The sequence below is a fragment of the Nycticebus coucang genome, chromosome 18 (genome assembly GCF_027406575.1).
Source record: "Nycticebus coucang isolate mNycCou1 chromosome 18, mNycCou1.pri, whole genome shotgun sequence".
NCBI lineage: Eukaryota > Metazoa > Chordata > Mammalia > Primates > Lorisidae > Nycticebus > Nycticebus coucang.
Window position 1 is genome coordinate 76,008,898 of NC_069797.1, and position 9,051 is coordinate 76,017,948.

Below are 9,051 nucleotides of genomic sequence, written 5' to 3' on the forward strand. Positions count from 1 at the left end.
GTGGATGAGGACTTCATCTTCTCCAGAGGAGATGCCTCCAAAAGGTCACCATTTGGCACCCTTTAGGCGTGAGGGATGGTGCTGGGTTTGGAATTGAAAGGTCTGGGGTTTGAAGGGCCAGGTGGGGAAGGAGTGGGAGGAGGGTGAGAGGGAGGAGGGAGACCAGCAGGGAAGGGAGGCTAGAACCTGGTGAGTGGGAATCTCCTTCATCCCCTCGCCCCTTGCTGGCTAGGCAGGACAGAGCTGTAGATCCTCGCCCGGACCAAAGCCCTGTGTGACTTCCCCTCCCCTCCCTCTCGCTCCCTGCCCTCCCCTCTCCTCTGCCCAGCAGGGAGCTTCATTTCTGCCTGCCGCTTTCTCTGTGTGACCTCGGGATTGGGGGGCATGGAGGACTCTCCTCAAATCTTATACTGGCTTCCCTCTGCACCGGGAGGGAACAGTATCCCCAAAATTCATGTCTACCCGGAACCTCAGAACAGGACCTTGTTTAGAATTCGGGTCTTTGAAGACACAGCTGAATTAAGGGTGATGTCAAGATGAGACCATCCTGCATTTGGGTGTGCTCTAAATTCAACAACTGATGTTGTTTGAGATACAGAGGCACAGAGGGGTCACATGAGGATGGAGCCGAGATCAGAGAGATGGGTCTACAAGCTGGGAAGAGCCAGGGAACCAGCAGAAGGCAGAGACATACATGGAACGGTTCTTCCCCGGAGCCCGGAGGGAGACAGCTCACCCGTCCTCAGGAAGTGAAACCAAGGCCAGTCTGTGCAGGGCACAGTCTGTGGGGCAGGCAGGTCTGTAGGGCTAGACCTCCGGATTCCACGGACCACGGTGGGCATGGTGGCTCACACCTTAATCCCAGCACTCTGGAGGCCGAGGTGTGAGGATCACTTGAGGTCAGGAGTTCGGGACCAGCCTGAGCAAGAGTGAGACTCCATATCTACTAAAAACAGAAAAATCAGTGGGGCGTGATGGCAGGTACCTGTAGACCCAGCGACTCAGGAGGCTGAGGCAAGAGGATCTCTTGAGGCCTCTTGTTTTGAGGTTGCTGTGAGCTAGGTTAATGCCATGACACTAGCCTGGGGCAACATAGAGAGACTCTGTCTCAAACACAAATTTGTGTTTATGTTCTCCAGAGCCTGGCTGGGTCCATAGAGAGTGGACCGGGGCATGACTTGACGTCCTCTTCGTGACTGTGGGTGCCGCATAAACCGCAGCTTGGTCCTCGTCATTTCCACCCCATAGCTCTCCTTTTCCACTGGCTGTAATGTGTGGCTTTTCGTGCTTTCCACACTTAGCCCTTAAAATTAAATGCTGTTCTTTACAGAGCCCAGGAAGTTGCCTGGGAAGACCAATAAAATTGAATAAAAATGAAAACTTTAAAAGATTTTTAAAGGGCAATCTAGGAAAGATGTAAGATGGTGATAATAAGGCAGGAGACGGTCGTGGCCAGCCACTCCGCAAGGGCACATAAGCACTTTGAATATGTAATGAACGGTGACAGAGGAATCCGGGAGGTATCAAGTAGAGAATCAAACCCAACTTCTCTGTGTGGAAACAGTCCCGGGCGAGCCCAGGCAGTGATTTAGAGAAGAGTGAATAAATCAGGGAGAAGGAGCCGTCCACGGTGGTGCCGCAGGGGTTTGGGATCTAATCAGGCAACTCGGCGGAGACAGGGAGCTGATGCTAGCTGCTAGCGGGGCGGGGTGGAGTCTGCACTCTGCGTTCAGACGCTTGTGCCCTGGCGGTGGGGAGGGGACCACAAATGTGCATTTCATGAATGGGCTTCTGGCTTCAGCTGCTTAAAGCTGTTTTTCCTGCTTTAAGTGACTTGTCACTGGACATTGGGGCAGCTTGGGATGTTATGTTAATTTCCTAGGGCTACTATAATAAAGCCCTACAAGTGGGCAGCTTGCACAGCAAACAGTCACATAGCTCTGCAGGACAGACGTCTGGGGTCGGGGTGTCAGCAGGGCTCTATTTCCAAATAAGTTTACGTTATGAGGACTTCAGCATATGAATTTTTGGAGGATGTAATTCCACCATAACAGAGGGAGAGAGGAAATTTCTGGTTGCTGCAGGGTAGCAAACCACCCCCAAATTTCCTGGCACAAACCAGTAGTTGTATTACGCTCTCAGGCTCTTCAGGTGAGGAGTTTGGACAGACATTGACTTTCCTCTGCACCACATGCCTGGGAATCAGCTGGGAAGGGGTGCTGGCTGGGGGTGGCCCAGCAGCTGGGGACTGGGTCACCTTGGCGTTGTCACTCACATCTGGCCATCGGCTGGGACTTTGGAGTCCTGGCAAGTGGCCTTCCCATGTTGCTGTGCTTCCTCACACCGTGGCAGGCTTGGGGATTGGGAGTGCTTACACGACTGCTCGGGCTCTGACAGGAGTGTCCCGGGAACAAGGCTGAAGCAGGGCGGCCTTTTCTGCCCATGCTGTGCGCCCTCCGGTATGTCACAAGCATGCCGGAGGAGGAGCAGGGACACACATCCCACCTCTCGGTGGAAGGAGTATCAGAATTAGAGGGCCACCTTTTCATCTGCCATGAGGAAGTGGGACTCGGGAGGCCTGGACTGCTGGCCCTGGGGCCCCCACACTGTGGCGGTGTGTTAGGACTTTAGGGAGGGAACAGTAAGTGGTACTCATGAGGCAGTGAGACAGATGTTGGGAAATGAAGTCTGGAGAGCTCACTCTACACAACGTAAGAGGACGCACTGACGGACCCGTGGCTGTGCCCAAAAAGCCTGAGAAACTGTACTTCTGATGCGGGTGAAGACGTGGAAAGAGGAAGGTGCATGGGGAGCCCCGAGCCCCACAGAGATGGGGCTGTCCTGGGAGGGGAGGAAAGCCTCAGACGTGGTCTCCTCTCCTGCTGCTGACCCTGCTGCCTGGTTGCAGCTGAGCACAGGGGTGAGCTGTGGGACCAGTTCTCAGCTTTGGGGTCTCAGCTGGCAGAAGCCCTTGGATGTCACCAGGATCACCCTTCTGCCTTTCTGTGGGTCACTTGGGGAGCACACACTGTGCCATGCACTTTACGGCACTCCATCACTCAGCGCCCCCACAGCCTTATGAGGGGGGTAGTAGTATCCCCATCTCACAGATGGGCAGACTGAGGCTCAGAGGTGACAAATACCTTCCCACAGTCAGATAGCTAGTAATTGTAGGCTGCCTGGTATTAAGTACTCACAAAAGTAAATACATGTTAAAATGTATGGCTGGGTCTAAAAGATCTCTTTTAATAATCAGTCAATAAAGTGCTAACTGATAAGAAAGTGTGGTGTCGGGCGGCGCCTGTGGCTCAAGGGGTAGGGAGCCGGTCCCATATGCCAGAGGTGGCAGGTTCGTACCTAGCCCTGGCCAAAAACCAAAAAAAAAAAAAAGAAGAAAGCGTGGTGTCATAGGTCAATAGGCATCTTTTCTTCTTTGGTCCATAACAGAAAATAATACACAGGTGCATTTTATACGTGAGGGTGTCCGAGACGCTGTGATATGCGATAGTTAACGTTTACTCTTCTGGTAGGCATCTGTCTGAGGCTTGCTACATGTGCCAAGCTTGGCACCAGACAAGCCGAACTTGAGTTTGACAGAGTTCCTGCCCCAGGAGCTCGTGGTCTCACAGGAGAGGTGAGGCAGGTAAACAAACACACTCAGTACGACGGCGAAGCCCCTGTGGCAGGAGAGGGAGCCAAGCTCTCCAGGTCGGGCAGCATCTGAGAGGTGGGCACACAACAGGGGCGCAGAGAAAGGCCCGCTCTGAGTGCTCCAGGCCCACCCCCTCCAGCCAGACTCCCCTGTCCCCAGCAGGCCCCAACAGCCCCAAAGGGTCTTGTGCCCCCACCTGCAGCTTCTGGTGCAGAGCTGGGAGGGGAAGCCTGGGGCGGAGGCCATGGAGTGGGGTTGGGACCCACAGAACCTCTTATTCCACAGGCCGAGAATAGTGGAGGCAGGTGTGAGGGATGGGGGTGCATCGGGATTTTCTGAAGGTAAAATTTCTGAGCAAGCTCCAAATGTCACCCACATGGGGAGAGAGTTTTACATTCCATGCTGTGATCTGTGAACCTCGGGCTACATGCCTTCTCTCCCCGACTACTTCCCCAGTGCCCCAAACTGCCATTGCAACAGGATGCAGTGGAAGGAAGGCTTTGGGGGTTCAGAAGCTGGCCGGCATCTGGAAGTGCCCCGGGCTTGGGTGCTCCGACTGCGTGCTGGGCACTGTGTGGAGTCTCGGCAGGGAGACTCCACGAGGAACAGAATGGGTGTTTGGATTTTATTCTGAATGGGATGATACGTAGCCGAGGACTTCAAGTCGGGGATTAAAGCCCAGGACCCAGAGGAGGGGGCTTGAGCATGTTTGCGTGGGTGTTTGTTGAGTGAATGGTTTAATTATGAAGCTCTATGTACTGGCTTCCATTAATAATGCAGTGAATTTCAGCAGATTAAATTCTATAAAGGAACAAATTGCCCAGGAAAGTGGGGTAGCGTCATGGTGGAGGACAATCAGTACATTAAGGGGTTTTTATTAGATAGGAGCCCATGGCAGTGGGCAGATGGGCTTTTACAAATGCACACATATGAGAAAAGTGGGAAGTGCATCAATCAACTTATCAAAATCACTTGAAAGAAACGGGCTTGTGCTGCAGGTGGGGAAAGACTGGCTGGCCCAGAAAGATCCCGGCTCCAGCGTGAGTGCCAGGTCTGGGCCTGGGCTTAGCTGTCTATTCAGAGTTCTAGTTAATGCGCCTTTAAACACTTTACTTTTATTGACAGTGTTAGAAGTGTGTCACAAAGCAGTGTCAGGAGAAGAGCTGGCTGATCCTTGGTCTGTGAGGCTCTGGAGGCCGGAAACAGATTGCTAAAGACAGTCTGGTTCCAGCTCAGGGTTCCTGGTTCCGCTGCCATCCACACAGGGAAGGGGGCAAAAGGAAGCAGCTGGCACAGGTGTGACCCTTGGTCTGTGGGTTTCATCATTTTCATCATGTCTTATTCTGGGCTCTGTTAAAGCGAATCAAAAGTGGTTCATACTCCGGAGCCAGAGAAGCCCCATTTCTAGGAAGTGGCCTTTCTGGAGTCTCCACTAAATTTTTTAATGTTCAGTGAGGTGTCTGTACTTCATCTGCTCAGAACGCCAGTAGATCCTGGGACTGCATGACCTTTAGGGTCTCTGATCACTCACAACCCCTAACAGCCAACCCATGGCAGGCCTCGTGCCGTCTTCCCCTGGGCATAACCTGCTTGGGGTTCAGCCAGAAACTCAAGGAAACTCCACGTCAATTTTGAGGCCCTCCCTGCGTAGCCTCTTTTACTCTGGGACTCTACCCTGCCAATTCCAGGTTCCTCAGCAGCCCTGAGCATCTACCTCTACGTTTCCCACTTACTGACGCTGTGGTTCTCTGTTTGGGCTCCACGTCCCACCCCTCAGACTGGAGAAATCCTGGAACAAGGTGGCCCTGACCCGTGTGTTGCCATTCTGTCACGGATCTCAGCCCTGCACCATACACTGCCCAGGGCCTGTGGAGTGAAGCCTGCCCAGTGGAAATCAGCTGCTCGTGTATTTTATCCGATTATGTAGTTGGATGAAACAAGATGGTGACGCCCATGACTTTGCCATGACAAAGCCACCACACCTCTCTTTAGTTTTAGACATGCTGTTGCTCGGAGGCCGTCTCTCACATTATACTTACCTCTACTTGGCCAGAGCACCACAGTTCTTGCCTAAAGCAGGTGCTAGTGAGAGGAGCGGGACCTCCATGGCTAACTTTGGCCACACCATGCTCCCTCGCAGGCTGGGGTGGGGGCCTCCCCCTAGAAGATGTATGTCCAGATCTGGACATCATCAGGTTCTGTGAGCAAGAAGGGGACAGTGGGTGTGCAGTGACCCAACAGCGCTGCCTCACTGTGGGTTTTTGAGGGTCCAGTTCCCAGCTGCAGGCTCAGGGAAGCTCTCGTATCAGTCCTCAGGGCTGTGTGTCTTTGCTGGGACCTTCTGCATTGGCTCAAGTCATGTTCCCCCAGCATTCCTGTTCACCCATGACCTGTGAATGTGATCTTATTTGGAAAAAGGGTCTTTGCAGGTGGAATAAAGTTAAGACGAGGGCATATTGGATTAGGATGGGCTGTGAAACACACACCTTTCAATAACATGCCTTTTATTTATTTATTTATTTTTTGGAGCTATTGAGCGGTTTCTGTTGCTTTGGTTAGAACAAAGCAAAATCCTTAGCCACAATGCTCCTCTTTCTAATTTCATACTTCTTTGGAAGTGCTATTTCCTCCTGACCTGTGAGCCCACACAATGTCCTCACCAGCCCTTCCTCTCTCTCACCAGTGGCCAACCAGCTGCCCCACACATACCCTTTGCTTTCTGCTGCACGGCCTCCGCTCTGGGCTGGGCTGCAGACCCCCAGGGACACCTGTTCTGTCTTCCCCCAGACCCCCACTGACATCTGCTCTGTCTTCCCCCAGACCCCCAGGGACATCTGCTCTGTCTTCCCCCAGATCCCCAGTGACATCTGCTCTGTCTTCCCCCAGACCCCCAGAGACACCTGCTCTGTCTTTCCCTGGACCCCCAGGAACACCTTCTCTGTCTTCTCCCAGACCCCCCAGAAACACCTGCTCTGTCTTCTCCCAGACCCCATCTTCTCTAGCATCATCTGGGCTGTCAGCATCCAGAGAGCTGAGGGGATCCTGGTGCCTCACACGCTGCAAATGGACAAGCACTGTGATGGTTAATTTCATGTGCCAACTTGACTGAGCTAAGGGATGCCCAGATAGCGGTGAAACCTTATTTTTGGGTGGGCCTGTGACGGTGTCTTTGGAAGAGATTAGCATTTGAATCAGTAGGCTGAGAGAAGAAGATCCACCCTCATGGCAGACAAGGGTGGGCATCCATCAGTTCTTGGATGACCCAAGAGAAACAAAAATGCAAAGGAAGAGCAAATACTCTCTCTCTCCTGGAGCTGAGACATCCATCTTCTCCTGCCCTGATGTTCAAGCTCCTGCTTCTTGAATCCCCAGACTCTGGAACTTACAGCAACATGGCCAGGTCCTCAGGCCTCAACCTCAAGCTGGTAGTTACCCTGTGGCTCCTCTGGTTCTGAGACTTTCAGACTTAATGATGCCACCAACTGTCCTGTGTTTCCAGCTTGTAGACGGCAGATGGTAGGAGATCTTATCCTCCATGAACAAGTAATCCACTTCCCATAATGAATCTCTTGTATCTATCAATCATCCACCTCCTACCTCCCCATCTATCCACCTACCTACCTGTCTCCTATTGCATCTGTTTCTCTGCAGAACCTTGACTAATGCAGGTGCCTCTTGGGGATAGTTTGGGGATGAGGAAATCCCTGAGACTGTGAAGTCAGTCAACTAGAGGGAGTCTGGAGAGGCTAAGTCCTCTGCCCCAGGGCTTCCCCACACTCCAGGCTTGCACTTGGAGCCAAGTCCCTTCATCCGCCAAAAGCAAACTCAACGTGAAGGACCCTTGGGACCCGGGATTATGGACACTTACAACGAATACCAAATAAACAAGACAAAATTATATATAATTACTCCTAAAGTCATTTACTCATATCAGTAATTGACCTGTGCATTCTTTAATCTTTAATGCTCTTTTACAATTCAGCCTCAGGGAGTCATCACGGTTATTGACGTTTGTCATAGTGAGAACTCCAGAGGCTCTGGTTAAGATGTCTTCAAAAGAAATAACCAATCTGGGAGGACACGACTTCCACAGGGTGAAGATGCACAGGGTTCGGGGCCGCAGCTGCCTGCGATTTCCTGTGTCATGATGATGGCAACAAGGATGACGCTGGCATGAGGAGGTTACTGGAGGCTCAACAGGATTTCAATTAATCCTCCTAAGAAACCTTTAGAATGGTTGCTGTTATTAGCGTCATTTACTGGTGGGAACTGTGGCATGGAGAAGTTAAATAACACGTCCTGAGATGCACAGTTGTTAGGTGTAGAAGCCACGCTGGGATTCACATCTGTGGAGGCCTCAAACTCCAACCCTACAGCCCCCCGTTACGGGACCCATGGCCATGGCCTCGCAAAGAGGCCTCCAAAGAGGTTGTACCTGTGTGTAACCTTGGAAAATTACCTTCCTCCCCTTGGGTTTTCTTGTCTGTAGAATGCAGATCATTGTTGCTATGGTATCATGTGTGGCAAGGATGATGTGGCGTCATAACAACACAGCTGCTCTATAAACAGCCCCTCTCTTCAACGGCAGGAAGGGATTTGCCCTGAGTGCACACACACCTTTTTCTTCTCATCTCCTGAAGATGAAAATGTGGACACTTTACCCACTGTTTACCACCTCCAATGTTTAGTGTTGCTACCAAAAAAAAAAAAAAAAAAACTACACGGGGCTAGTTTTGTGTGGGAGTTGCAAATCTCCCCAGGAGCAGATTTGAACATTGGTGATATCAGATCGATTTTCTCTGGATGGGCAGCTCAGCGGCCTGGCACCACATTTGTGGATGTCCTGTGCTGTTCCCCTCCCATCCTGGGTCCAGTCCTGCAGCTACCCGTGGGAGGAGGCTGGGCAGTGTCTCCTGACTGTCTAGACCCAGACTCTCCCCTTGAAGGTGCGGAGCGGGGCCTAAGTGGTACTTCCTGGCCGAGGTTGGTGAGAGTCTTGCCCAGGGCCCACGCCCACCTGTCTCACTGGCAGTGTCCTTCCTTCCACGTGCAGCCGTTCCCAGCCACACTGCTCCTGCTCTGACCTACAAAACCCACCCCCTTCCCAGCCATTGCTGCCAACACCCCCACATTCCTCCTTCCAGCCTGAACCCCGGCCACGGCCTTTCTCCCAGGCCTCAGGTGGGATCATCTGATTCTTCTTTCTTTCACGAGCATTAGCCCATGAATCCCTCCCTCCCTTCCTTCCTCTTCCACCTGAGATTCCACTTCAGCTGCCTTCCTGTCTCTAACCCGCCTCTGGGCTCAGAAGCCTCGGGGCATCCCACCTGCCACATCTCCTTTCTCACATTTCCCATCACTGACCCCCGGCCAGCCACAACCATGCAACCTGAACATGC